Below are 21,360 nucleotides of genomic sequence, written 5' to 3'. Positions count from 1 at the left end.
GCTGACTTTGGCCCGGTTGATTCCTCTGTGGACCTCCGCAATTATGAATAAAGCCCTCAAGTGCTAGCGTGGCACAACGTCTTGAATTGTAAGTGTCGTCTTTTGACAGCGGATGAAGGGGATGTAGCTCAGTGGTAGAGCGCATGCTTCGCATGTATGAGGTCCCGGGTTCAATCCCCGGCATCTCCACTTATACATCCCTAAAGGAGATCTGGGTACCGTCACAAGCCGTGGTCCAGAGTTTGTACAGAGTTACACAAATGAAACAGCCTGTGGAGTGGAGTTTAGCACTGGCAGAGGACAAGGCTTGTATTTTGTTGGCTCCTCCGTGGACTTCCACAATTACGATAGAAGCCTAAAGGTTTTGCGTGGCAAAACGTCTGGACCGAGCAGTGATATCTTACGTAAACAACTGAAGGGGATGTAGCTCAGTGGTAGAGCGCATGCTTTGCATGTATGAGGCCCCGGGTTCAATCCCTGGCATCTCCACTTATGCATCCCTAAAGGAGGTCTGGGTACCGTCACAAGCTGTTGTTCAGAGTTTGTATGGAATTACACACATGAAACGGAGATTAGCACTGTGAGAGGACTAGGCTTGTATTTTGTTGGCTCCTCCGTGGACTTCCACAATTACGATAGAAGCCTAAAGGGTTTGCGTGGCATAATGTCTGGGCCGGGAAGTGCTATCTTCTGACAACTGCAGAAGGGGATGTAGCTCAGTGGTAGAGCGCATGCTTCGCATGTATGAGGTCCCGGGTTCAATCCCCGGCATCTCCACTTATACATCCCTAAAGGAGATCTGGGTACCGTCACAAGCCGTGGTCCAGAGTTTGTACAGAGTTACACAAATGAAACAGCCTGTGGAGTGGAGTTTAGCACTGGCAGAGGACAAGGCTTGTATTTTGTTGGCTCCTCCGTGGACTTCCACAATTACGATAGAAGCCTAAAGGTGTTGCGTGGCAAAACGTCTGGACCGAGCAGTGATATCTTACGTAAACAACTGAAGGGGATGTAGCTCAGTGGTAGAGCGCATGCTTTGCATGTATGAGGCCCCGGGTTCAATCCCTGGCATCTCCATTTATGCATCCCTAAAGGAGGTCTGGGTACCGTCACAAGCTGTTGTTCAGAGTTTGTATGGAATTACACACATGAAACGGAGATTAGCACTGTGAGAGGACTAGGCTTGTATTTTGTTGGCTCCTCCGTGGACTTCCACAATTACGATAGAAGCCTAAAGGGTTTGCGTGGCATAATGTCTGGGCCGGGAAGTGCTATCTTCTGACAACTGCAGAAGGGGATGTAGCTCAGTGGTAGAGCGCATGCTTCGCATGTATGAGGTCCCGGGTTCAATCCCCGGCATCTCCACTTATACATCCCTAAAGGAGGTCTGGCTACCGTCACAAGCCTTTGTACAGAGTTACACAAATGAAACAGCCTGTGGAGTGGACTTTACCACCGTCACAGGACAAGGCTTGTATTTTGTAGGCTCCTCCGTGGACTTCCACAATTACGATTGAAGCCTAAAGGTGTTGCGTGGCAAAACGTCTGGGCCGAGCAGTCCTATCTTACGCCAACAACTGAAGGGGATGTAGCTCAGTGGTAGAGCGCATGCTTTGCATGTATGAGGCCCTGGGTTCAATCCCCGGCATCTCCACTTATGCATCCCTAAAGGAGGTCTGGGTACCGTCACAAGCTGTTGTTCAGAGTTTGTACGGAATTGTACAAATGAAACAGCCTGTGGCATGGAGATTAGCACCATCAGAGGACAAGGCTTGTATTTTGTTGGCTCCTCCCTGGACTTCCACAATTACGATAGAAGCCTAAAGGTTTTGCGTGGCAAAACGTCTGGACCGAGCAGTGATATCTTACATAAACAACTGAAGGGGATGTAGCTCAGTGGTAGAGCGCATGCTTTGCATGTATGAGGCCCCGGGTTCAATCCCTGGCATCTCCACTTATGCATCCCTAAAGGAGGTCTGGGTACCGTCACAAGCTGTTGTTCAGAGTTTGTATGGAATTACACACATGAAACGGAGATTAGCACTGTGAGAGGACTAGGCTTGTATTTTGTTGGCTCCTCCGTGGACTTCCACAATTACGATAGAAGCCTAAAGGGTTTGCGTTGCATAATGTCTGGGCCGGGAAGTGCTATCTTCTGACAACTGCAGAAGGGGATGTAGCTCAGTGGTAGAGCGCATGCTTCGCATGTATGAGGTCCCGGTTTCAATCCCCGGCATCTCCACTTATACATCCCTAAAGGAGATCTGGGTACCGTCACAAGCCGTGGTCCAGAGTTTGTACAGAGTTACACAAATGAAACAGCCTGTGGAGTGGAGTTTAGCACTGGCAGAGGACAAGGCTTGTATTTTGTTGGCTCCTCCGTGGACTTCCACAATTACGATAGAAGCCTAAAGGTGTTGCGTGGCAAAACGTCTGGACCGAGCAGTGATATCTTACGTAAACAACTGAAGGGGATGTAGCTCAGTGCTAGAGCGCATGCTTTGCATGTATGAGGCCCCGGGTTCAATCCCCGGCATCTCCACTTATGCATCCCTAAAGGAGGTCTGGGTACCGTCACAAGCTGTTGTTCAGAGTTTGTACGGAATTGTACAAATGAAACAGCCTGTGGCATGGAGATTAGCACCATCAGAGGACAAGGCTTGTATTTTGTTGGCTCCTCCCTGGACTTCCACAATTACGATAGAAGCCTAAAGGTGTTGCGCGGCACAATGTCTAGTCTGGGAAGTGCTTTGGTTTTGGCAACTACTGAAGGGGATGTAGCTCAGTGGTAGAGCGCATGCTTTGCATGTATGAGGTCCCGGGTTCAATCCCCGGCATCTCCATTTATGCAGCATTAAAGGGACTTTAGGGATTGTCGCAAGCCTCGAGAACGTTTGTGGAGAGGAAAGGAGCAGTGTCAGAGGATCAGGCTTGTAGTTGTTGCTGACTTTGGCGCGGTTGATTCCTCTGTGGACCTCCGCAATTATGAATAAAGCCCTGAAGTGCTAGCGTGGCACAACGTCTTGAATTGTAAGTGTCGTCTTTTGACAGTGGATGAAGGGGATGTAGCTCAGTGGTAGAGCGCATGCTTCGCATGTATGAGGCCCCGGGTTCAATCCCCGGCATCTCCACTTATGCATCCCTAAAGGAGGTCTGGCTGCCGTCACAAGCCTTTGTACAGAGTTACACAAATGAAACAGCCTGTGGAGTGGACTTTACCACCGGCACAGGACAAGGCTTGTATTTTGTAGGCTCCTCCGTGGACTTCCACAATTACGATTGAAGCCTAAAGGTGTTGCGTGGCAAAACGTCTGGGCCGAGCAGTGCTATCTTACGTCAACAAGTGAAGGGGATGTAGCTCAGTGGTAGAGCGCATGCTTTGCATATATGAGGCCCCGGGTTCAATCCCCTGCATCTCCACTTATGCATCCCTAAAGGAGGTCTGGGTACCGTCACAAGCTGTTGTTCAGAGTTTGTACGGAATTGTAAAAATGAAATAGCCTGTGGCATGGAGATTAGCACCATCAGAGGACAAGGCTTGTATTTTGTTGTCTCCTCCGTGGACTTCCACAATTATGATAGAAGCCTAAAGGTGTTGCGCGGCACAATGTCTAGTCTGGGAAGTGCTTTGGTTATGCTAAATACTGAAGGGGATGTAGCTCAGTGGTAGAGCGCATGCTTTGCATGTATGAGGTCCCGGGTTCAATCCCCGGCATCTCCATTTATGCAGCACTAAAGGGACTTTAGGGATTGTCGCAAGCCTCGAGAACGTTTGTGGAGAGGAAAGGAGCAGTGTCAGAGGATCAGGCTTGTAGTTGTTGCTGACATTGGCCCGGTTGATTCCTCTGTGGACCTCCGCAATTATGAATAAAGCCCTGAAGTGCTAGCGTGGCACAACGTCTTGAATTGTAAGTGTCGTCTTTTGACAGTTGATGAAGGGGATGTAGCTCAGTGGTAGAGCGCATGCTTCGCATGTATGAGGTCCCGCGTTCAATCCCCGGCATCTCCACTTATACATCCCTAAAGGAGATCTGGGTACCGTCACAAGCCGTGGTCCAGAGTTTGTACAGAGTTACACAAATGAAACAGCCTGTGGAGTGGAGTTTAGCACTGGCAGAGTACAAGGCTTTTATTTTGTTGGCTCCTCCGTGGACTTCCACAATTACGATAGAAGCCTAAAGATGTTGCGCGGCACAATGTCTAGTCTGGGAAGTGCTTTGGTTATGCCAAAAACTGAAGGGGATGTAGCTCAGTGGTAGAGCGCATGCTTTGCATGTATGAGGTCCCGGGTTCAATCCCCGGCATCTCCATTTATGCAGCACTAAAGGGACTTTAGGGATTGTCGCAAGCCTCGAGAACGTTTGTGGAGAGGAAAGGAGCAGTGTCAGAGGATCAGGCTTGTAGTTGTTGCTGACTTTGGCCCGGTTGATTCCTCTGTGGACCTCCGCAATTATGAATAAAGCCCTGAAGTGCTAGCGTGGCACAACGTCTTGAATTGTAAGTGTCGTCTTTTGACAGTGGATGAAAGGGATGTAGCTCAGTGGTAGAGCGCATGCTTCGCATGTATGAGGTCCCGCGTTCAATCCCCGGCATCTCCACTTATACATCCCTAAAGGAGATCTGGGTACCGTCACAAGCCGTGGTCCAGAGTTTGTACAGAGTTACACAAATGAAACAGCCTGTGGAGTGGAGTTTAGCACTGGCAGAGGACAAGGCTTGTATTTTATTGGCTCCTCCGTGGACTTCCACAATTACGATAGAAGCCTAAAGGTGTTGCGTGGCAAAACGTCTGGGCCGAGCAGTGCTATCTTACGTTAACAACTGAAGTTGATGTAGCTCAGTGGTAGAGCGCATGCTTTGCATGTATGAGGCCCTGGGTTCAATCCCCGGCATCTCCACTTATGCATCCCTAAAGGAGGTCTGGGTACCTTCACAAGCTGTTGTTCAGAGTTTGTATGGAATTACACAAATGAAACGGAGATTAGCACTGTGAGAGGACAAGGCTTGTATTTTGTTGGCTCCTCCGTGGACTTCCACAATTACGATAGAAGCCTAAAGGGTTTGCGTGGCATAATGTCTGGGCCGGGAAGTGCTATCTTCTGACAACTGCAGAAGGGGATGTAGCTCAGTGGTAGAGCGCATGCTTCGCATGTATGAGGTCCCGGATTCAATCCCCGCCATCTCCACTTATACATCCCTAAAGGAGGTCTGGCTACCGTCACAAGCCTTTGTACAGAGTTACACAAATGAAACAGCCTGTGGAGTGGACTTTACCACCGTCACAGGACAAGGCTTGTATTTTGTAGGCTCCTCCGTGGACTTCCACAATTACGATTGAAGCCTAAAGGTGTTGCGTGGCAAAACGTCTGGGCCGAGCAGTGCTATCTTACTTCAACAACTGAAGGGGATGTAGCTCAGTGGTAGAGCGCATGCTTTGCATGTATGAGGCCCCGGGTTCAATCCCCGGCATCTCCACTTATGCATCCCTAAAGGAGGTCTGGGTACCATCACAAGCTGTTGTTCAGAGTTTGTACGGAATTGTAAAAATGAAACAGCCTGTGGCATGGAGATTAGCACCATCAGAGGACAAGGCTTGTATTTTGTTGTCTCCTCCGTGGACTTCCACAATTACGATAGAAGCCTAAAGGTGTTGCGCGGTACAATGTCTAGTCTGGGAAGTGCTTTGGTTATGCCAAATGCTGAAGGGGATGTAGCTCAGTGGTAGAGCGCATGCTTTGCATGTATGAGGTCCCGGGTTCAATCCCCGGCATCTCCATTTATGCAGCACTAAAGGGACTTTAGGGATTGTCGCAAGCCTCGAAAACGTTTGTGGAGAGGAAAGGAGCAGTGTCAGAGGATCAGGCTTGTAGTTGTTGCTGACTTTGGCCCGGTTGATTCCTCTGTGGACCTCCGCAATTATGAATAAAGCCCTGAAGTGCTAGCGTGGCACAACGTCTTGAATTGTAAGTGTCGTCTTTTGACAGTGGATGAAGGGGATGTAGCTCAGTGGTAGAGCGCATGCTTCGCATGTATGAGGTCCCGGGTTCAATCCCCGGCATCTCCACTTATACATCCCTAAAGGAGGTCTTGCTACTGTCACAAGCCTTTGTACAGAGTTACACAAATGAAACAGCCTGTGGAGTGGACTTTAGCACTTTCAGAGGACAAGGCTTGTATTTTGTTGGCTCCTCCGTGGACTTCCACAATTACGATAGAAGCCTAAAGGTGTTGCGTGGCAAAACGTCTGGGCCGAGCAGTGCTATCTTACGTAAACATCTGAAGGGGATGTAGCTCAGTGGTACAGCGCATGCTTTGCATGTATGAGGCCCCGGGTTCAATCCCCGGCATCTCCACTTATGCATCCCTAAAGGAGGTCTGGGTTCCGTCACAAGCTGTTGTTCAGAGTTTGTATGGAATTACACAAATGAAACGGAGATTAGCACTGTGAGAGGACAAGGCTAGTATTTTGTTGGCTCCTCCGTGGACTTCCACAATTACGATAGAAGCCTAAAGGGTTTGCGTGGCATAATGTCTGGGCCGGGAAGTGCTATCTTCTGACAACTGCAGAAGGGGATGTAGCTCAGTGGTAGAGCGCATGCTTCGCATGTATGAGGTCCCGGATTCAATCCCCGGCATCTCCACTTATACATCCCTAAAGGAGGTCTGGCTACCGTCACAAGCCTTTGTACAGAGTTACACAAATGAAACAGCCTGTGGAGTGGACTTTACCACCGTCACAGGACAAGGCTTGTATTTTGTAGGCTCCTCCGTGGACTTCCACAATTACGATTGAAGCCTAAAGGTGTTGCGTGGCAAAACGTCTGGGCCGAGCAGTGCTATCTTACTTCAACAACTGAAGGGGATGTAGCTCAGTGGTAGAGCGCATGCTTCGCATGTATGAGGTCCCGGGTTCAATCCCCGGCATCTCCACTTATACCTCCCTAAAGGAGATCTGGGTACCGTCACAAGCCGTGGTCCAGAGTTTGTACAGAGTTACACAAATGAAACAGCCTGTGGAGTGGAGTTTAGCACTGGCAGAGGACAAGGCTTGTATTTTGTTGGCTCCTCTGTTGACTTCCACAATTACGATAGAAGCCTAAAGGTGTTGCGTGGCAAAACGTCTGGGCCGAGCAGTGCTATCTTACGTCAACAACTGAAGGGGATGTAGCTCAGTGGTAGAGCGCATGCTTTGCATGTATGAGGCCCCGGGTTCAATCCCCGGCATCTCCACTTATGCATCCCTAAAGGAGGTCTGGGTACCGTCACAAGCTGTTGTTCAGAGTTTGTACGGAATTGTAAAAATGAAACAGCCTGTGGCATGGAGATTAGCACCATCAGAGGACAAGGCTTGTATTTTGTTGTCTCCTCCGTGGACTTCCACAATTACGATAGAAGCCTAAAGGTGTTGCGCGGTACAATGTCTAGTCTGGGAAGTGCTTTGGTTATGCCAAATGCAGAAGGGGATGTAGCTCAGTGGTAGAGCGCATGCTTTGCATGTATGAGGTCCTGGGTTCAATCCCCGGCATCTCCATTTATGCAGCACTAAAGGGACTTTAGGGATTGTCGCAAGCCTCGAAAACGTTTGTGGAGAGGAAAGGAGCAGTGTCAGAGGATCAGGCTTGTAGTTGTTGCTGACTTTGGCCCGGTTGATTCCTCTGTGGACCTCCGCAATTATGAATAAAGCCCTGAAGTGCTAGCGTGGCACAACGTCTTGAATTGTAAGTGTCGTCTTTTGACAGTGGATGAAGGGGATGTAGCTCAGTGGTAGAGCGCATGCTTCGCATGTATGAGGTCCCGGGTTCAATACCCGGCATCTCCACTTATACATCCCTAAAGGAGATCTGGGTACCGTCACAAGCTGTTGTTCAGAGTTTGTATGGAATTACACAAATGAAACGGAGATTAGCACTGTGAGAGGACAAGGCTTGTATTTTGTTGGCTCCTCCGTGGACTTCCACAATTACGATAGAAGCCTAAAGGGTTTGCGTGGCATAATGTCTGGGCCGGGAAGTGCTATCTTCTGACAACTGCAGAAGGGGATGTAGCTCAGTGGTAGAGCGCATGCTTCGCATGTATGAGGTCCCGGGTTCAATCCCCGGCATCTCCACTTATACATCCCTAAAGGAGGTCTTGCTACTGTCACAAGCCTTTGTACAGAGTTACACAAATGAAACAGCCTGTGGAGTGGACTTTAGCACTTTCAGAGGACAAGGCTTGTATTTTGTTGGCTCCTCCGTGGACTTCCACAATTACGATAGAAGCCTAAAGGTGTTGCGTGGCAAAACGTCTGGGCCGAGCAGTGCTATCTTACGTAAACATCTGAAGGGGATGTAGCTCAGTGGTACAGCGCATGCTTTGCATGTATGAGGCCCCGGGTTCAATCCCCGGCATCTCCACTTATGCATCCCTAAAGGAGGTCTGGGTTCCGTCACAAGCTGTTGTTCAGAGTTTGTATGGAATTACACAAATGAAACGGAGATTAGCACTGTGAGAGGACAAGGCTAGTATTTTGTTGGCTCCTCCGTGGACTTCCACAATTACGATAGAAGCCTAAAGGGTTTGCGTGGCATAATGTCTGGGCCGGGAAGTGCTATCTTCTGACAACTGCAGAAGGGGATGTAGCTCAGTGGTAGAGCGCATGCTTCGCATGTATGAGGTCCCGGATTCAATCCCCGGCATCTCCACTTATACATCCCTAAAGGAGGTCTGGCTGCCGTCACAAGCCTTTGTACAGAGTTACACAAATGAAACAGCCTGTGGAGTGGACTTAACCACCGCCACAGGACAAGGCTTGTATTTTGTAGGCTCCTCCGTGGACTTCCACAATTACGATTGAAGCCTAAAGGTGTTGCGTGGCAAAACGTCTGGGCCGAGCAGTGCTATCTTACGTTATCAACTGAAATCGATGTAGCTCAGTGGTAGAGCGCATGCTTCGCATATATGAGGTCCCGGGTTCAATCCCCGGCATCTCCACTTATACATCCCTAAAGGAGGTCTGGGTACCGTCACAAGCTGTTGTTCAGAGTTTGTACGGAATTGTAAAAATGAAACAGCCTGTGGCATGGAGATTAGCACCATCAGAGGACAAGGCTTGTATTTTGTAGGCTCCTCCGTGGACTTCCACAATTACGATAGAAGCCTAAAGGTGTTGCGCGGTACAATGTCTAGTCTGGGAAGTGCTTTGGTTATGCCAAATACTGAAGGGGATGTAGCTCAGTGGTAGAGCGCATGCTTTACATGTATGAGGTCCCGGGTTCAATCCCCGGCATCTCCATTTATGCAGCACTAAAGGGACTTTAGGGATTGTCGCAAGCCTCGAGAACGTTTGTGGAGAGGAAAGGAGCAGTGTCAGAGGATCAGGCTTGTAGTTGTTGCTGACTTTGGCCCGGTTGATTCCTCTGTGGACCTCCGCAATTATGAATAAATCCCTGAAGTGCTAGCGTGGCACAACGTCTTGAATTGTAAGTGTCGTCTTTTGACAGTGGATGAAGGGGATGTAGCTCAGTGGTAGAGCGCATGCTTCGCATGTATGAGGTCCCGGGTTCAATCCCCGGCTTCTCCACTTATACATCCCTAAAGGAGGTCTGGCTACCGTCACAAGCCTTTGTACAGAGTTACACAAATGAAACAGCCTGTGGAGTGGACTTTACCACCGGCACAGGACAAGGCCTTTATTTTGTAGGCTCCTCCGTGGACTTCCACAATTACGATTGAAGCCTAAAGGTGTTGCGTGGCAAAACGTCTGGGCCGAGCAGTGCTATCTTACGTCAACAACTGAAGGGGATGTAGCTCAGTGGTAGAGCGCATGCTTTGCATGTATGAGGCCCCGGGTTCAATCCCCGGCATCTCCATTTATGCATCCCTAAAGGAGGTCTGGGTACCGTCACAAGCTGTTGTTCAGAGTTTGTACGGAATTGTAAAAATGAAACAGCCTGTGGCATGGAGATTAGCACCATCAGAGGACAAGGCTTGTATTTTGTTGGCTCCTCCGTGGACTTCCACAATTACGATAGAAGCCTAAAGGTGTTGCGCGGCACAATGTCTAGTCTGGGAAGTGCTTTGGTTTTGCCAAATACTGAAGGGGATGTAGCTCAGTGGTAGAGCGCATGCTTTGCATGTATGAGATCCCGGGTTCAATCCCCGGCATCTCCATTTATGCAGCACTAAAGGGACTTTAGGGATTGTCGCAAGCCTCGAGAACGTTTGTGGAGAGGAAAGGAGCAGTGTCAGAGGATCAGGCTTGTAGTTGTTGCTGACTTTGGCCCGGTATATTCCTCTGTGGACCTCCGCAATTATGAATAAATCCCTGAAGTGCTAGCGTGGCACAACGTCTTGAATTGTAAGTGTCGTCTTTTGAAAGTGGATGAAGGGGATGTAGCTCAGCGGTAGAGCACATGCTTCGCATGTATGAGGTCCCGGGTTCAATCCCCGGCATCTCCACTTATACATCCCTAAAGGAGATCTGGGTACCGTCACAAGCCGTGGTCCAGAGTTTGTACAGAGTTACACAAATGAAACAGCCTGTGGAGTGCAGTTTAGCACTGGCAGAGGACAAGTCTTGTATTTTGTTGGCTCCTCCGTGGACTTCCACAATTACGATAGAAGCCTAAAGGGTTTGCGTGGCATAATGTCTGGGCCGGGAAGTGCTATCTTCTGACAACTGCAGAAGGGGATGTAGCTCAGTGGTAGAGCGCATGCTTCGCATGTATGAGGTCCCGGGTTCAATCCCCGGCATCTCCACTCATACATCCCTAATGGAGGTCTGGCTACCGTCACAAGCCTTTGTACAGAGTTACACAAATGAAACAGCCTGTGGAGTGGACTTTACCACCGGCACAGGACAAGGCTTGTATTTTATAGGCTCCTCCGTGGACTTCCACAATTACGATTGAAGCCTAAAGGTGTTGCGTGGCAAAACGTCTGGGCCGAGCAGTGCTATCTTACTTCAACAACTGAAGGGGATGTAGCTCAGTGGTAGAGCGCATGCTTCGCATGTATGAGGTCCCGGGTTCAATCCCCGGCATCTCCACTTATACATCCCTAAAGGAGATCTGGGTACCGTCACAAGCCGTGGTCCAGAGTTTGTACAGAGTTACACAAATGAAACAGCCTGTGGAGTGGAGTTTAGCACTGGCAGAGGACAAGGCTTGTATTTTGTTGGCTCCTCTGTGGACTTCCACAATTACGATAGAAGCCTAAAGGTGTTGCGTGGCAAAACGTCTGGGCCGAGCAGTGCTATCTTACATCAACAACTGAAGGGGATGTAGCTCAGTGGTAGAGCGCATGCTTTGCATGTATGAGGCCCCGGGTTCAATCCCCGGCATCTCCACTTATGCATCCCTAAAGGAGGTCTGGGTACCGTCACAAGCTGTTGTTCAGAGTTTGTACGGAATTGTAAAAATGAAACAGCCTGTGGCATGGAGATTAGCACCATCAGAGGACAAGGCTTGTATTTTGTTGTCTCCTCCGTGGACTTCCACAATTACGATAGAAGCCTAAAGGTGTTGCGCGGTACAATGTCTAGTCTGGGAAGTGCTTTGGTTATGCCAAATGCAGAAGGGGATGTAGCTCAGTGGTAGAGCGCATGCTTTGCATGTATGAGGTCCTGGGTTCGATCCCCGGCATCTCCATTTATGCAGCACTAAAGGGACTTTAGGGATTGTCGCAAGCCTCGAAAACGTTTGTGGAGAGGAAAGGAGCAGTGTCAGAGGATCAGGCTTGTAGTTGTTGCTGACTTTGGCCCGGTTGATTCCTCTGTGGACCTCCGCAATTATGAATAAAGCCCTGAAGTGCTAGCGTGGCACAACGTCTTGAATTGTAAGTGTCGTCTTTTGACAGTGGATGAAGGGGATGTAGCTCAGTGGTAGAGCGCATGCTTCGCATGTATGAGGTCCCGGGTTCAATACCCGGCATCTCCACTTATACATCCCTAAAGGAGATCTGGGTACCGTCACAAGCTGTTGTTCAGAGTTTGTATGGAATTACACAAATGAAACGGAGATTAGCACTGTGAGAGGACAAGGCTTGTATTTTGTTGGCTCCTCCGTGGACTTCCACAATTACGATAGAAGCCTAAAGGGTTTGCGTGGCATAATGTCTGGGCCGGGAAGTGCTATCTTCTGACAACTGCAGAAGGGGATGTAGCTCAGTGGTAGAGCGCATGCTTCGCATGTATGAGGTCCCGGGTTCAATCCCCGGCATCTCCACTTATACATCCCTAAAGGAGGTCTTGCTACTGTCACAAGCCTTTGTACAGAGTTACACAAATGAAACAGCCTGTGGAGTGGACTTTAGCACTTTCAGAGGACAAGGCTTGTATTTTGTTGGCTCCTCCGTGGACTTCCACAATTACGATAGAAGCCTAAAGGTGTTGCGTGGCAAAACGTCTGGGCCGAGCAGTGCTATCTTACGTAAACATCTGAAGGGGATGTAGCTCAGTGGTACAGCGCATGCTTTGCATGTATGAGGCCCCGGGTTCAATCCCCGGCATCTCCACTTATGCATCCCTAAAGGAGGTCTGGGTTCCGTCACAAGCTGTTGTTCAGAGTTTGTATGGAATTACACAAATGAAACGGAGATTAGCACTGTGAGAGGACAAGGCTAGTATTTTGTTGGCTCCTCCGTGGACTTCCACAATTACGATAGAAGCCTAAAGGGTTTGCGTGGCATAATGTCTGGGCCGGGAAGTGCTATCTTCTGACAACTGCAGAAGGGGATGTAGCTCAGTGGTAGAGCGCATGCTTCGCATGTATGAGGTCCCGGATTCAATCCCCGGCATCTCCACTTATACATCCCTAAAGGAGGTCTGGCTGCCGTCACAAGCCTTTGTACAGAGTTACACAAATGAAACAGCCTGTGGAGTGGACTTAACCACCGCCACAGGACAAGGCTTGTATTTTGTAGGCTCCTCCGTGGACTTCCACAATTACGATTGAAGCCTAAAGGTGTTGCGTGGCAAAACGTCTGGGCCGAGCAGTGCTATCTTACGTTATCAACTGAAATCGATGTAGCTCAGTGGTAGAGCGCATGCTTCGCATATATGAGGTCCCGGGTTCAATCCCCGGCATCTCCACTTATACATCCCTAAAGGAGGTCTGGGTACCGTCACAAGCTGTTGTTCAGAGTTTGTACGGAATTGTAAAAATGAAACAGCCTGTGGCATGGAGATTAGCACCATCAGAGGACAAGGCTTGTATTTTGTAGGCTCCTCCGTGGACTTCCACAATTACGATAGAAGCCTAAAGGTGTTGCGCGGTACAATGTCTAGTCTGGGAAGTGCTTTGGTTATGCCAAATACTGAAGGGGATGTAGCTCAGTGGTAGAGCGCATGCTTTACATGTATGAGGTCCCGGGTTCAATCCCCGGCATCTCCATTTATGCAGCACTAAAGGGACTTTAGGGATTGTCGCAAGCCTCGAGAACGTTTGTGGAGAGGAAAGGAGCAGTGTCAGAGGATCAGGCTTGTAGTTGTTGCTGACTTTGGCCCGGTTGATTCCTCTGTGGACCTCCGCAATTATGAATAAATCCCTGAAGTGCTAGCGTGGCACAACGTCTTGAATTGTAAGTGTCGTCTTTTGACAGTGGATGAAGGGGATGTAGCTCAGTGGTAGAGCGCATGCTTCGCATGTATGAGGTCCCGGGTTCAATCCCCGGCTTCTCCACTTATACATCCCTAAAGGAGGTCTGGCTACCGTCACAAGCGTTTGTACAGAGTTACACAAATGAAACAGCCTGTGGAGTGGACTTTACCACCGGCACAGGACAAGGCATTTATTTTGTAGGCTCCTCCGTGGACTTCCACAATTACGATTGAAGCCTAAAGGTGTTGCGTGGCAAAACGTCTGGGCCGAGCAGTGCTATCTTACGTCAACAACTGAAGGGGATGTAGCTCAGTGGTAGAGCGCATGCTTTGCATGTATGAGGCCCCGGGTTCAATCCCCGGCATCTCCATTTATGCATCCCTAAAGGAGGTCTGGGTACCGTCACAAGCTGTTGTTCAGAGTTTGTACGGAATTGTAAAAATGAAACAGCCTGTGGCATGGAGATTAGCACCATCAGAGGACAAGGCTTGTATTTTGTTGGCTCCTCCGTGGACTTCCACAATTACGATAGAAGCCTAAAGGTGTTGCGCGGCACAATGTCTAGTCTGGGAAGTGCTTTGGTTTTGCCAAATACTGAAGGGGATGTAGCTCAGTGGTAGAGCGCATGCTTTGCATGTATGAGATCCCGGGTTCAATCCCCGGCATCTCCATTTATGCAGCACTAAAGGGACTTTAGGGATTGTCGCAAGCCTCGAGAACGTTTGTGGAGAGGAAAGGAGCAGTGTCAGAGGATCAGGCTTGTAGTTGTTGCTGACTTTGGCCCGGTATATTCCTCTGTGGACCTCCGCAATTATGAATAAATCCCTGAAGTGCTAGCGTGGCACAACGTCTTGAATTGTAAGTGTCGTCTTTTGAAAGTGGATGAAGGGGATGTAGCTCAGCGGTAGAGCACATGCTTCGCATGTATGAGGTCCCGGGTTCAATCCCCGGCATCTCCACTTATACATCCCTAAAGGAGATCTGGGTACCGTCACAAGCCGTGGTCCAGAGTTTGTACAGAGTTACACAAATGAAACAGCCTGTGGAGTGCAGTTTAGCACTGGCAGAGGACAAGTCTTGTATTTTGTTGGCTCCTCCGTGGACTTCCACAATTACGATAGAAGCCTAAAGGGTTTGCGTGGCATAATGTCTGGGCCGGGAAGTGCTATCTTCTGACAACTGCAGAAGGGGATGTAGCTCAGTGGTAGAGCGCATGCTTCGCATGTATGAGGTCCCGGGTTCAATCCCCGGCATCTCCACTCATACATCCCTAATGGAGGTCTGGCTACCGTCACAAGCCTTTGTACAGAGTTACACAAATGAAACAGCCTGTGGAGTGGACTTTACCACCGGCACAGGACAAGGCTTGTATTTTATAGGCTCCTCCGTGGACTTCCACAATTACGATTGAAGCCTAAAGGTGTTGCGTGGCAAAACGTCTGGGCCGAGCAGTGCTATCTTACTTCAACAACTGAAGGGGATGTAGCTCAGTGGTAGAGCGCATGCTTCGCATGTATGAGGTCCCGGGTTCAATCCCCGGCATCTCCACTTATACATCCCTAAAGGAGATCTGGGTACCGTCACAAGCCGTGGTCCAGAGTTTGTACAGAGTTACACAAATGAAACAGCCTGTGGAGTGGAGTTTAGCACTGGCAGAGGACAAGGCTTGTATTTTGTTGGCTCCTCTGTGGACTTCCACAATTACGATAGAAGCCTAAAGGTGTTGCGTGGCAAAACGTCTGGGCCGAGCAGTGCTATCTTACGTCAACAACTGAAGGGGATGTAGCTCAGTGGTAGAGCGCATGCTTTGCATGTATGAGGCCCCGGGTTCAATCCCCGGCATCTCCACTTATGCATCCCTAAAGGAGGTCTGGGTACCGTCACAAGCTGTTGTTCAGAGTTTGTACGGAATTGTAAAAATGAAACAGCCTGTGGCATGGAGATTAGCACCATCAGAGGACAAGGCTTGTATTTTGTTGTCTCCTCCGTGGACTTCCACAATTACGATAGAAGCCTAAAGGTGTTGCGCGGTACAATGTCTAGTCTGGGAAGTGCTTTGGTTATGCCAAATGCAGAAGGGGATGTAGCTCAGTGGTAGAGCGCATGCTTTGCATGTATGAGGTCCTGGGTTCAATCCCCGGCATCTCCATTTATGCAGCACTAAAGGGACTTTAGGGATTGTCGCAAGCCTCGAAAACGTTTGTGGAGAGGAAAGGAGCAGTGTCAGAGGATCAGGCTTGTAGTTGTTGCTGACTTTGGCCCGGTTGATTCCTCTGTGGACCTCCGCAATTATGAATAAAGCCCTGAAGTGCTAGCGTGGCACAACGTCTTGAATTGTAAGTGTCGTCTTTTGACAGTGGATGAAGGGGATGTAGCTCAGTGGTAGAGCGCATGCTTCGCATGTATGAGGTCCCGGGTTCAATACCCGGCATCTCCACTTATACATCCCTAAAGGAGATCTGGGTACCGTCACAAGCTGTTGTTCAGAGTTTGTATGGAATTACACAAATGAAACGGAGATTAGCACTGTGAGAGGACAAGGCTTGTATTTTGTTGGCTCCTTCGTGGACTTCCACAATTACGATAGAAGCCTAAAGGGTTTGCGTGGCATAATGTCTGGGCCGGGAAGTGCTATCTTCTGACAACTGCAGAAGGGGATGTAGCTCAGTGGTAGAGCGCATGCTTCGCATGTATGAGGTCCCGGGTTCAATCCCCGGCATCTCCACTTATACATCCCTAAAGGAGGTCTTGCTACTGTCACAAGCCTTTGTACAGAGTTACACAAATGAAACAGCCTGTGGAGTGGACTTTAGCACTTTCAGAGGACAAGGCTTGTATTTTGTTGGCTCCTCCGTGGACTTCCACAATTACGATAGAAGCCTAAAGGTGTTGCGTGGCAAAACGTCTGGGCCGAGCAGTGCTATCTTACGTAAACATCTGAAGGGGATGTAGCTCAGTGGTACAGCGCATGCTTTGCATGTATGAGGCCCCGGGTTCAATCCCCGGCATCTCCACTTATGCATCCCTAAAGGAGGTCTGGGTTCCGTCACAAGCTGTTGTTCAGAGTTTGTATGGAATTACACAAATGAAACGGAGATTAGCACTGTGAGAGGACAAGGCTAGTATTTTGTTGGCTCCTCCGTGGACTTCCACAATTACGATAGAAGCCTAAAGGGTTTGCGTGGCATAATGTCTGGGCCGGGAAGTGCTATCTTCTGACAACTGCAGAAGGGGATGTAGCTCAGTGGTAGAGCGCATGCTTCGCATGTATGAGGTCCCGGATTCAATCCCCGGCATCTCCACTTATGCATCCCTAAAGGAGGTCTGGCTGCCGTCACAAGCCTTTGTACAGAGTTACACAAATGAAACAGCCTGTGGAGTGGACTTTACCACCGGCACAGGACAAGGCTTGTATTTTGTAGGCTCCTCCGTGGACTTCCACAATTACGATTGAAGCCTAAAGGTGTTGCGTGGCAAAACGTCTGGGCCGAGCAGTGCTATCTTACGTCAACAAGTGAAGGGGATGTAGCTCAGTGGTAGAGCGCATGCTTTGCATATATGAGGCCCCGGGTTCAATCCCCTGCATCTCCACTTATGCATCCCTAAAGGAGGTCTGGGTACCGTCACAAGCTGTTGTTCAGAGTTTGTACGGAATTGTAAAAATGAAATAGCCTGTGGCATGGAGATTAGCACCATCAGAGGACAAGGCTTGTATTTTGTTGTCTCCTCCGTGGACTTCCACAATTATGATAGAAGCCTAAAGGTGTTGCGCGGCACAATGTCTAGTCTGGGAAGTGCTTTGGTTATGCTAAATACTGAAGGGGATGTAGCTCAGTGGTAGAGCGCATGCTTTGCATGTATGAGGTCCCGGGTTCAATCCCCGGCATCTCCATTTATGCAGCACTAAAGGGACTTTAGGGATTGTCGCAAGCCTCGAGAACGTTTGTGGAGAGGAAAGGAGCAGTGTCAGAGGATCAGGCTTGTAGTTGTTGCTGACATTGGCCCGGTTGATTCCTCTGTGGACCTCCGCAATTATGAATAAAGCCCTGAAGTGCTAGCGTGGCACAACGTCTTGAATTGTAAGTGTCGTCTTTTGACAGTTGATGAAGGGGATGTAGCTCAGTGGTAGAGCGCATGCTTCGCATGTATGAGGTCCCGCGTTCAATCCCCGGCATCTCCACTTATACATCCCTAAAGGAGATCTGGGTACCGTCACAAGCCGTGGTCCAGAGTTTGTACAGAGTTACACAAATGAAACAGCCTGTGGAGTGGAGTTTAGCACTGGCAGAGTACAAGGCTTTTATTTTGTTGGCTCCTCCGTGGACTTCCACAATTACGATAGAAGCCTAAAGATGTTGCGCGGCACAATGTCTAGTCTGGGAAGTGCTTTGGTTATGCCAAAAACTGAAGGGGATGTAGCTCAGTGGTAGAGCGCATGCTTTGCATGTATGAGGTCCCGGGTTCAATCCCCGGCATCTCCATTTATGCAGCACTAAAGGGACTTTAGGGATTGTCGCAAGCCTCGAGAACGTTTGTGGAGAGGAAAGGAGCAGTGTCAGAGGATCAGGCTTGTAGTTGTTGCTGACTTTGGCCCGGTTGATTCCTCTGTGGACCTCCGCAATTATGAATAAAGCCCTGAAGTGCTAGCGTGGCACAACGTCTTGAATTGTAAGTGTCGTCTTTTGACAGTGGATGAAAGGGATGTAGCTCAGTGGTAGAGCGCATGCTTCGCATGTATGAGGTCCCGCGTTCAATCCCCGGCATCTCCACTTATACATCCCTAAAGGAGATCTGGGTACCGTCACAAGCCGTGGTCCAGAGTTTGTACAGAGTTACACAAATGAAACAGCCTGTGGAGTGGAGTTTAGCACTGGCAGAGGACAAGGCTTGTATTTTATTGGCTCCTCCGTGGACTTCCACAATTACGATAGAAGCCTAAAGGTGTTGCGTGGCAAAACGTCTGGGCCGAGCAGTGCTATCTTACGTTAACAACTGAAGTTGATGTAGCTCAGTGGTAGAGCGCATGCTTTGCATGTATGAGGCCCTGGGTTCAATCCCCGGCATCTCCACTTATGCATCCCTAAAGGAGGTCTGGGTACCTTCACAAGCTGTTGTTCAGAGTTTGTATGGAATTACACAAATGAAACGGAGATTAGCACTGTGAGAGGACAAGGCTTGTATTTTGTTGGCTCCTCCGTGGACTTCCACAATTACGATAGAAGCCTAAAGGGTTTGCGTGGCATAATGTCTGGGCCGGGAAGTGCTATCTTCTGACAACTGCAGAAGGGGATGTAGCTCAGTGGTAGAGCGCATGCTTCGCATGTATGAGGTCCCGGATTCAATCCCCGCCATCTCCACTTATACATCCCTAAAGGAGGTCTGGCTACCGTCACAAGCCTTTGTACAGAGTTACACAAATGAAACAGCCTGTGGAGTGGACTTTACCACCGTCACAGGACAAGGCTTGTATTTTGTAGGCTCCTCCGTGGACTTCCACAATTACGATTGAAGCCTAAAGGTGTTGCGTGGCAAAACGTCTGGGCCGAGCAGTGCTATCTTACTTCAACAACTGAAGGGGATGTAGCTCAGTGGTAGAGCGCATGCTTTGCATGTATGAGGCCCCGGGTTCAATCCCCGGCATCTCCACTTATGCATCCCTAAAGGAGGTCTGGGTACCATCACAAGCTGTTGTTCAGAGTTTGTACGGAATTGTAAAAATGAAACAGCCTGTGGCATGGAGATTAGCACCATCAGAGGACAAGGCTTGTATTTTGTTGTCTCCTCCGTGGACTTCCACAATTACGATAGAAGCCTAAAGGTGTTGCGCGGTACAATGTCTAGTCTGGGAAGTGCTTTGGTTATGCCAAATGCTGAAGGGGATGTAGCTCAGTGGTAGAGCGCATGCTTTGCATGTATGAGGTCCCGGGTTCAATCCCCGGCATCTCCATTTATGCAGCACTAAAGGGACTTTAGGGATTGTCGCAAGCCTCGAAAACGTTTGTGGAGAGGAAAGGAGCAGTGTCAGAGGATCAGGCTTGTAGTTGTTGCTGACTTTGGCCCGGTTGATTCCTCTGTGGACCTCCGCAATTATGAATAAAGCCCTGAAGTGCTAGCGTGGCACAACGTCTTGAATTGTAAGTGTCGTCTTTTGACAGTGGATGAAGGGGATGTAGCTCAGTGGTAGAGCGCATGCTTCGCATGTATGAGGTCCCGGGTTCAATCCCCGGCATCTCCACTTATACATCCCTAAAGGAGGTCTTGCTACTGTCACAAGCCTTTGTACAGAGTTACACAAATGAAACAGCCTGTGGAGTGGACTTTAGCACTTTCAGAGGACAAGGCTTGTATTTTGTTGGCTCCTCCGTGGACTTCCACAATTACGATAGAAGCCTAAAGGTGTTGCGTGGCAAAACGTCTGGGCCGAGCAGTGCTATCTTACGTAAACATCTGAAGGGGATGTAGCTCAGTGGTACAGCGCATGCTTTGCATGTATGAGGCCCCGGGTTCAATCCCCGGCATCTCCACTTATGCATCCCTAAAGGAGGTCTGGGTTCCGTCACAAGCTGTTGTTCAGAGTTTGTATGGAATTACACAAATGAAACGGAGATTAGCACTGTGAGAGGACAAGGCTAGTATTTTGTTGGCTCCTCCGTGGACTTCCACAATTACGATAGAAGCCTAAAGGGTTTGCGTGGCATAATGTCTGGGCCGGGAAGTGCTATCTTCTGACAACTGCAGAAGGGGATGTAGCTCAGTGGTAGAGCGCATGCTTCGCATGTATGAGGTCCCGGATTCAATCCCCGGCATCTCCACTTATACATCCCTAAAGGAGGTCTGGCTGCCGTCACAAGCCTTTGTACAGAGTTACACAAATGAAACAGCCTGTGGAGTGGACTTAACCACCGCCACAGGACAAGGCTTGTATTTTGTAGGCTCCTCCGTGGACTTCCACAATTACGATTGAAGCCTAAAGGTGTTGCGTGGCAAAACGTCTGGGCCGAGCAGTGCTATCTTACGTTATCAACTGAAATCGATGTAGCTCAGTGGTAGAGCGCATGCTTCGCATATATGAGGTCCCGGGTTCAATCCCCGGCATCTCCACTTATACATCCCTAAAGGAGGTCTGGGTACCGTCACAAGCTGTTGTTCAGAGTTTGTACGGAATTGTAAAAATGAAACAGCCTGTGGCATGGAGATTAGCACCATCAGAGGACAAGGCTTGTATTTTGTAGGCTCCTCCGTGGACTTCCACAATTACGATAGAAGCCTAAAGGTGTTGCGCGGTACAATGTCTAGTCTGGGAAGTGCTTTGGTTATGCCAAATACTGAAGGGGATGTAGCTCAGTGGTAGAGCGCATGCTTTACATGTATGAGGTCCCGGGTTCAATCCCCGGCATCTCCATTTATGCAGCACTAAAGGGACTTTAGGGATTGTCGCAAGCCTCGAGAACGTTTGTGGAGAGGAAAGGAGCAGTGTCAGAGGATCAGGCTTGTAGTTGTTGCTGACTTTGGCCCGGTTGATTCCTCTGTGGACCTCCGCAATTATGAATAAATCCCTGAAGTGCTAGCGTGGCACAACGTCTTGAATTGTAAGTGTCGTCTTTTGACAGTGGATGAAGGGGATGTAGCTCAGTGGTAGAGCGCATGCTTCGCATGTATGAGGTCCCGGGTTCAATCCCCGGCTTCTCCACTTATACATCCCTAAAGGAGGTCTGGCTACCGTCACAAGCCTTTGTACAGAGTTACACAAATGAAACAGCCTGTGGAGTGGACTTTACCA

At 49.2% G+C, this 21,360-nt stretch overlaps 70 non-coding genes across 70 annotated transcripts; all 70 read left to right on the top strand.

Annotated features, from left to right (window-relative positions):
• Positions 1-117: 117 nt before the first annotated feature.
• trnaa-cgc (transfer RNA alanine (anticodon CGC)) lies at positions 118-189 on the top strand. Its single transcript has one exon. It is a non-coding gene; the product is annotated as a tRNA-Ala (tRNA).
• A 228-nt stretch (positions 190-417) lies between these two features.
• Positions 418-489, top strand: trnaa-ugc (transfer RNA alanine (anticodon UGC)). The gene has a single exon. It is a non-coding gene; the product is annotated as a tRNA-Ala (tRNA).
• Positions 490-705: 216 nt separating this feature from the next.
• On the top strand, positions 706-777 carry trnaa-cgc (transfer RNA alanine (anticodon CGC)). The gene has a single exon. It is a non-coding gene; the product is annotated as a tRNA-Ala (tRNA).
• Positions 778-1,005: 228 nt separating this feature from the next.
• Positions 1,006-1,077, top strand: trnaa-ugc (transfer RNA alanine (anticodon UGC)). The gene has a single exon. It is a non-coding gene; the product is annotated as a tRNA-Ala (tRNA).
• A 216-nt stretch (positions 1,078-1,293) lies between these two features.
• Positions 1,294-1,365, top strand: trnaa-cgc (transfer RNA alanine (anticodon CGC)). The gene has a single exon. It is a non-coding gene; the product is annotated as a tRNA-Ala (tRNA).
• A 217-nt stretch (positions 1,366-1,582) lies between these two features.
• trnaa-ugc (transfer RNA alanine (anticodon UGC)) lies at positions 1,583-1,654 on the top strand. The gene has a single exon. It is a non-coding gene; the product is annotated as a tRNA-Ala (tRNA).
• Positions 1,655-1,882: 228 nt separating this feature from the next.
• Positions 1,883-1,954, top strand: trnaa-ugc (transfer RNA alanine (anticodon UGC)). The gene has a single exon. It is a non-coding gene; the product is annotated as a tRNA-Ala (tRNA).
• Positions 1,955-2,170: 216 nt separating this feature from the next.
• On the top strand, positions 2,171-2,242 carry trnaa-cgc (transfer RNA alanine (anticodon CGC)). Its single transcript has one exon. It is a non-coding gene; the product is annotated as a tRNA-Ala (tRNA).
• A 228-nt stretch (positions 2,243-2,470) lies between these two features.
• On the top strand, positions 2,471-2,542 carry trnaa-ugc (transfer RNA alanine (anticodon UGC)). Its single transcript has one exon. It is a non-coding gene; the product is annotated as a tRNA-Ala (tRNA).
• A 229-nt stretch (positions 2,543-2,771) lies between these two features.
• On the top strand, positions 2,772-2,843 carry trnaa-ugc (transfer RNA alanine (anticodon UGC)). Its single transcript has one exon. It is a non-coding gene; the product is annotated as a tRNA-Ala (tRNA).
• Positions 2,844-3,059: 216 nt separating this feature from the next.
• On the top strand, positions 3,060-3,131 carry trnaa-cgc (transfer RNA alanine (anticodon CGC)). The gene has a single exon. It is a non-coding gene; the product is annotated as a tRNA-Ala (tRNA).
• A 217-nt stretch (positions 3,132-3,348) lies between these two features.
• trnaa-ugc (transfer RNA alanine (anticodon UGC)) lies at positions 3,349-3,420 on the top strand. Its single transcript has one exon. It is a non-coding gene; the product is annotated as a tRNA-Ala (tRNA).
• A 229-nt stretch (positions 3,421-3,649) lies between these two features.
• trnaa-ugc (transfer RNA alanine (anticodon UGC)) lies at positions 3,650-3,721 on the top strand. The gene has a single exon. It is a non-coding gene; the product is annotated as a tRNA-Ala (tRNA).
• Positions 3,722-3,937: 216 nt separating this feature from the next.
• On the top strand, positions 3,938-4,009 carry trnaa-cgc (transfer RNA alanine (anticodon CGC)). Its single transcript has one exon. It is a non-coding gene; the product is annotated as a tRNA-Ala (tRNA).
• Positions 4,010-4,238: 229 nt separating this feature from the next.
• Positions 4,239-4,310, top strand: trnaa-ugc (transfer RNA alanine (anticodon UGC)). The gene has a single exon. It is a non-coding gene; the product is annotated as a tRNA-Ala (tRNA).
• Positions 4,311-4,526: 216 nt separating this feature from the next.
• On the top strand, positions 4,527-4,598 carry trnaa-cgc (transfer RNA alanine (anticodon CGC)). Its single transcript has one exon. It is a non-coding gene; the product is annotated as a tRNA-Ala (tRNA).
• A 228-nt stretch (positions 4,599-4,826) lies between these two features.
• trnaa-ugc (transfer RNA alanine (anticodon UGC)) lies at positions 4,827-4,898 on the top strand. Its single transcript has one exon. It is a non-coding gene; the product is annotated as a tRNA-Ala (tRNA).
• Positions 4,899-5,114: 216 nt separating this feature from the next.
• Positions 5,115-5,186, top strand: trnaa-cgc (transfer RNA alanine (anticodon CGC)). The gene has a single exon. It is a non-coding gene; the product is annotated as a tRNA-Ala (tRNA).
• Positions 5,187-5,403: 217 nt separating this feature from the next.
• trnaa-ugc (transfer RNA alanine (anticodon UGC)) lies at positions 5,404-5,475 on the top strand. Its single transcript has one exon. It is a non-coding gene; the product is annotated as a tRNA-Ala (tRNA).
• Positions 5,476-5,704: 229 nt separating this feature from the next.
• Positions 5,705-5,776, top strand: trnaa-ugc (transfer RNA alanine (anticodon UGC)). Its single transcript has one exon. It is a non-coding gene; the product is annotated as a tRNA-Ala (tRNA).
• A 216-nt stretch (positions 5,777-5,992) lies between these two features.
• On the top strand, positions 5,993-6,064 carry trnaa-cgc (transfer RNA alanine (anticodon CGC)). Its single transcript has one exon. It is a non-coding gene; the product is annotated as a tRNA-Ala (tRNA).
• Positions 6,065-6,281: 217 nt separating this feature from the next.
• Positions 6,282-6,353, top strand: trnaa-ugc (transfer RNA alanine (anticodon UGC)). The gene has a single exon. It is a non-coding gene; the product is annotated as a tRNA-Ala (tRNA).
• A 216-nt stretch (positions 6,354-6,569) lies between these two features.
• trnaa-cgc (transfer RNA alanine (anticodon CGC)) lies at positions 6,570-6,641 on the top strand. Its single transcript has one exon. It is a non-coding gene; the product is annotated as a tRNA-Ala (tRNA).
• A 217-nt stretch (positions 6,642-6,858) lies between these two features.
• On the top strand, positions 6,859-6,930 carry trnaa-cgc (transfer RNA alanine (anticodon CGC)). Its single transcript has one exon. It is a non-coding gene; the product is annotated as a tRNA-Ala (tRNA).
• A 228-nt stretch (positions 6,931-7,158) lies between these two features.
• Positions 7,159-7,230, top strand: trnaa-ugc (transfer RNA alanine (anticodon UGC)). The gene has a single exon. It is a non-coding gene; the product is annotated as a tRNA-Ala (tRNA).
• Positions 7,231-7,459: 229 nt separating this feature from the next.
• On the top strand, positions 7,460-7,531 carry trnaa-ugc (transfer RNA alanine (anticodon UGC)). Its single transcript has one exon. It is a non-coding gene; the product is annotated as a tRNA-Ala (tRNA).
• Positions 7,532-7,747: 216 nt separating this feature from the next.
• Positions 7,748-7,819, top strand: trnaa-cgc (transfer RNA alanine (anticodon CGC)). Its single transcript has one exon. It is a non-coding gene; the product is annotated as a tRNA-Ala (tRNA).
• Positions 7,820-8,035: 216 nt separating this feature from the next.
• Positions 8,036-8,107, top strand: trnaa-cgc (transfer RNA alanine (anticodon CGC)). The gene has a single exon. It is a non-coding gene; the product is annotated as a tRNA-Ala (tRNA).
• Positions 8,108-8,324: 217 nt separating this feature from the next.
• trnaa-ugc (transfer RNA alanine (anticodon UGC)) lies at positions 8,325-8,396 on the top strand. The gene has a single exon. It is a non-coding gene; the product is annotated as a tRNA-Ala (tRNA).
• Positions 8,397-8,612: 216 nt separating this feature from the next.
• On the top strand, positions 8,613-8,684 carry trnaa-cgc (transfer RNA alanine (anticodon CGC)). Its single transcript has one exon. It is a non-coding gene; the product is annotated as a tRNA-Ala (tRNA).
• Positions 8,685-9,202: 518 nt separating this feature from the next.
• Positions 9,203-9,274, top strand: trnav-uac (transfer RNA valine (anticodon UAC)). The gene has a single exon. It is a non-coding gene; the product is annotated as a tRNA-Val (tRNA).
• Positions 9,275-9,490: 216 nt separating this feature from the next.
• On the top strand, positions 9,491-9,562 carry trnaa-cgc (transfer RNA alanine (anticodon CGC)). The gene has a single exon. It is a non-coding gene; the product is annotated as a tRNA-Ala (tRNA).
• A 217-nt stretch (positions 9,563-9,779) lies between these two features.
• On the top strand, positions 9,780-9,851 carry trnaa-ugc (transfer RNA alanine (anticodon UGC)). The gene has a single exon. It is a non-coding gene; the product is annotated as a tRNA-Ala (tRNA).
• A 229-nt stretch (positions 9,852-10,080) lies between these two features.
• On the top strand, positions 10,081-10,152 carry trnaa-ugc (transfer RNA alanine (anticodon UGC)). The gene has a single exon. It is a non-coding gene; the product is annotated as a tRNA-Ala (tRNA).
• Positions 10,153-10,368: 216 nt separating this feature from the next.
• trnaa-cgc (transfer RNA alanine (anticodon CGC)) lies at positions 10,369-10,440 on the top strand. Its single transcript has one exon. It is a non-coding gene; the product is annotated as a tRNA-Ala (tRNA).
• A 228-nt stretch (positions 10,441-10,668) lies between these two features.
• trnaa-cgc (transfer RNA alanine (anticodon CGC)) lies at positions 10,669-10,740 on the top strand. Its single transcript has one exon. It is a non-coding gene; the product is annotated as a tRNA-Ala (tRNA).
• Positions 10,741-10,957: 217 nt separating this feature from the next.
• trnaa-cgc (transfer RNA alanine (anticodon CGC)) lies at positions 10,958-11,029 on the top strand. Its single transcript has one exon. It is a non-coding gene; the product is annotated as a tRNA-Ala (tRNA).
• A 228-nt stretch (positions 11,030-11,257) lies between these two features.
• trnaa-ugc (transfer RNA alanine (anticodon UGC)) lies at positions 11,258-11,329 on the top strand. The gene has a single exon. It is a non-coding gene; the product is annotated as a tRNA-Ala (tRNA).
• A 229-nt stretch (positions 11,330-11,558) lies between these two features.
• Positions 11,559-11,630, top strand: trnaa-ugc (transfer RNA alanine (anticodon UGC)). Its single transcript has one exon. It is a non-coding gene; the product is annotated as a tRNA-Ala (tRNA).
• A 216-nt stretch (positions 11,631-11,846) lies between these two features.
• trnaa-cgc (transfer RNA alanine (anticodon CGC)) lies at positions 11,847-11,918 on the top strand. The gene has a single exon. It is a non-coding gene; the product is annotated as a tRNA-Ala (tRNA).
• Positions 11,919-12,134: 216 nt separating this feature from the next.
• On the top strand, positions 12,135-12,206 carry trnaa-cgc (transfer RNA alanine (anticodon CGC)). The gene has a single exon. It is a non-coding gene; the product is annotated as a tRNA-Ala (tRNA).
• Positions 12,207-12,423: 217 nt separating this feature from the next.
• trnaa-ugc (transfer RNA alanine (anticodon UGC)) lies at positions 12,424-12,495 on the top strand. The gene has a single exon. It is a non-coding gene; the product is annotated as a tRNA-Ala (tRNA).
• A 216-nt stretch (positions 12,496-12,711) lies between these two features.
• Positions 12,712-12,783, top strand: trnaa-cgc (transfer RNA alanine (anticodon CGC)). Its single transcript has one exon. It is a non-coding gene; the product is annotated as a tRNA-Ala (tRNA).
• A 518-nt stretch (positions 12,784-13,301) lies between these two features.
• On the top strand, positions 13,302-13,373 carry trnav-uac (transfer RNA valine (anticodon UAC)). The gene has a single exon. It is a non-coding gene; the product is annotated as a tRNA-Val (tRNA).
• A 216-nt stretch (positions 13,374-13,589) lies between these two features.
• Positions 13,590-13,661, top strand: trnaa-cgc (transfer RNA alanine (anticodon CGC)). Its single transcript has one exon. It is a non-coding gene; the product is annotated as a tRNA-Ala (tRNA).
• Positions 13,662-13,878: 217 nt separating this feature from the next.
• Positions 13,879-13,950, top strand: trnaa-ugc (transfer RNA alanine (anticodon UGC)). The gene has a single exon. It is a non-coding gene; the product is annotated as a tRNA-Ala (tRNA).
• A 229-nt stretch (positions 13,951-14,179) lies between these two features.
• Positions 14,180-14,251, top strand: trnaa-ugc (transfer RNA alanine (anticodon UGC)). Its single transcript has one exon. It is a non-coding gene; the product is annotated as a tRNA-Ala (tRNA).
• Positions 14,252-14,467: 216 nt separating this feature from the next.
• On the top strand, positions 14,468-14,539 carry trnaa-cgc (transfer RNA alanine (anticodon CGC)). Its single transcript has one exon. It is a non-coding gene; the product is annotated as a tRNA-Ala (tRNA).
• A 228-nt stretch (positions 14,540-14,767) lies between these two features.
• trnaa-cgc (transfer RNA alanine (anticodon CGC)) lies at positions 14,768-14,839 on the top strand. The gene has a single exon. It is a non-coding gene; the product is annotated as a tRNA-Ala (tRNA).
• A 217-nt stretch (positions 14,840-15,056) lies between these two features.
• Positions 15,057-15,128, top strand: trnaa-cgc (transfer RNA alanine (anticodon CGC)). The gene has a single exon. It is a non-coding gene; the product is annotated as a tRNA-Ala (tRNA).
• Positions 15,129-15,356: 228 nt separating this feature from the next.
• On the top strand, positions 15,357-15,428 carry trnaa-ugc (transfer RNA alanine (anticodon UGC)). The gene has a single exon. It is a non-coding gene; the product is annotated as a tRNA-Ala (tRNA).
• Positions 15,429-15,657: 229 nt separating this feature from the next.
• Positions 15,658-15,729, top strand: trnaa-ugc (transfer RNA alanine (anticodon UGC)). The gene has a single exon. It is a non-coding gene; the product is annotated as a tRNA-Ala (tRNA).
• A 216-nt stretch (positions 15,730-15,945) lies between these two features.
• trnaa-cgc (transfer RNA alanine (anticodon CGC)) lies at positions 15,946-16,017 on the top strand. Its single transcript has one exon. It is a non-coding gene; the product is annotated as a tRNA-Ala (tRNA).
• Positions 16,018-16,233: 216 nt separating this feature from the next.
• trnaa-cgc (transfer RNA alanine (anticodon CGC)) lies at positions 16,234-16,305 on the top strand. The gene has a single exon. It is a non-coding gene; the product is annotated as a tRNA-Ala (tRNA).
• Positions 16,306-16,522: 217 nt separating this feature from the next.
• Positions 16,523-16,594, top strand: trnaa-ugc (transfer RNA alanine (anticodon UGC)). The gene has a single exon. It is a non-coding gene; the product is annotated as a tRNA-Ala (tRNA).
• A 216-nt stretch (positions 16,595-16,810) lies between these two features.
• Positions 16,811-16,882, top strand: trnaa-cgc (transfer RNA alanine (anticodon CGC)). Its single transcript has one exon. It is a non-coding gene; the product is annotated as a tRNA-Ala (tRNA).
• Positions 16,883-17,099: 217 nt separating this feature from the next.
• trnaa-ugc (transfer RNA alanine (anticodon UGC)) lies at positions 17,100-17,171 on the top strand. Its single transcript has one exon. It is a non-coding gene; the product is annotated as a tRNA-Ala (tRNA).
• A 229-nt stretch (positions 17,172-17,400) lies between these two features.
• On the top strand, positions 17,401-17,472 carry trnaa-ugc (transfer RNA alanine (anticodon UGC)). Its single transcript has one exon. It is a non-coding gene; the product is annotated as a tRNA-Ala (tRNA).
• Positions 17,473-17,688: 216 nt separating this feature from the next.
• Positions 17,689-17,760, top strand: trnaa-cgc (transfer RNA alanine (anticodon CGC)). The gene has a single exon. It is a non-coding gene; the product is annotated as a tRNA-Ala (tRNA).
• Positions 17,761-17,989: 229 nt separating this feature from the next.
• Positions 17,990-18,061, top strand: trnaa-ugc (transfer RNA alanine (anticodon UGC)). The gene has a single exon. It is a non-coding gene; the product is annotated as a tRNA-Ala (tRNA).
• A 216-nt stretch (positions 18,062-18,277) lies between these two features.
• Positions 18,278-18,349, top strand: trnaa-cgc (transfer RNA alanine (anticodon CGC)). Its single transcript has one exon. It is a non-coding gene; the product is annotated as a tRNA-Ala (tRNA).
• Positions 18,350-18,577: 228 nt separating this feature from the next.
• Positions 18,578-18,649, top strand: trnaa-ugc (transfer RNA alanine (anticodon UGC)). Its single transcript has one exon. It is a non-coding gene; the product is annotated as a tRNA-Ala (tRNA).
• Positions 18,650-18,865: 216 nt separating this feature from the next.
• Positions 18,866-18,937, top strand: trnaa-cgc (transfer RNA alanine (anticodon CGC)). Its single transcript has one exon. It is a non-coding gene; the product is annotated as a tRNA-Ala (tRNA).
• Positions 18,938-19,154: 217 nt separating this feature from the next.
• Positions 19,155-19,226, top strand: trnaa-ugc (transfer RNA alanine (anticodon UGC)). Its single transcript has one exon. It is a non-coding gene; the product is annotated as a tRNA-Ala (tRNA).
• Positions 19,227-19,455: 229 nt separating this feature from the next.
• Positions 19,456-19,527, top strand: trnaa-ugc (transfer RNA alanine (anticodon UGC)). The gene has a single exon. It is a non-coding gene; the product is annotated as a tRNA-Ala (tRNA).
• Positions 19,528-19,743: 216 nt separating this feature from the next.
• On the top strand, positions 19,744-19,815 carry trnaa-cgc (transfer RNA alanine (anticodon CGC)). The gene has a single exon. It is a non-coding gene; the product is annotated as a tRNA-Ala (tRNA).
• Positions 19,816-20,032: 217 nt separating this feature from the next.
• Positions 20,033-20,104, top strand: trnaa-ugc (transfer RNA alanine (anticodon UGC)). The gene has a single exon. It is a non-coding gene; the product is annotated as a tRNA-Ala (tRNA).
• A 216-nt stretch (positions 20,105-20,320) lies between these two features.
• Positions 20,321-20,392, top strand: trnaa-cgc (transfer RNA alanine (anticodon CGC)). The gene has a single exon. It is a non-coding gene; the product is annotated as a tRNA-Ala (tRNA).
• Positions 20,393-20,910: 518 nt separating this feature from the next.
• On the top strand, positions 20,911-20,982 carry trnav-uac (transfer RNA valine (anticodon UAC)). The gene has a single exon. It is a non-coding gene; the product is annotated as a tRNA-Val (tRNA).
• A 216-nt stretch (positions 20,983-21,198) lies between these two features.
• trnaa-cgc (transfer RNA alanine (anticodon CGC)) lies at positions 21,199-21,270 on the top strand. The gene has a single exon. It is a non-coding gene; the product is annotated as a tRNA-Ala (tRNA).
• The last annotated feature ends 90 nt before the right edge of the window (positions 21,271-21,360 follow it).

Source organism: Alosa pseudoharengus, unplaced genomic scaffold (genome assembly GCF_046254945.1).
Source record: "Alosa pseudoharengus isolate Yale_2024_CS ecotype anadromous, Long Island Sound unplaced genomic scaffold, YU_APseudo_1.1 YU_APseudo_1.1_scf_24, whole genome shotgun sequence".
In the NCBI taxonomy this organism is placed as follows: domain Eukaryota; kingdom Metazoa; phylum Chordata; class Actinopteri; order Clupeiformes; family Clupeidae; genus Alosa; species Alosa pseudoharengus.
Note: the sequence above shows the minus strand (reverse complement) of the source record. Positions and strands in the feature narration are given on the sequence as shown.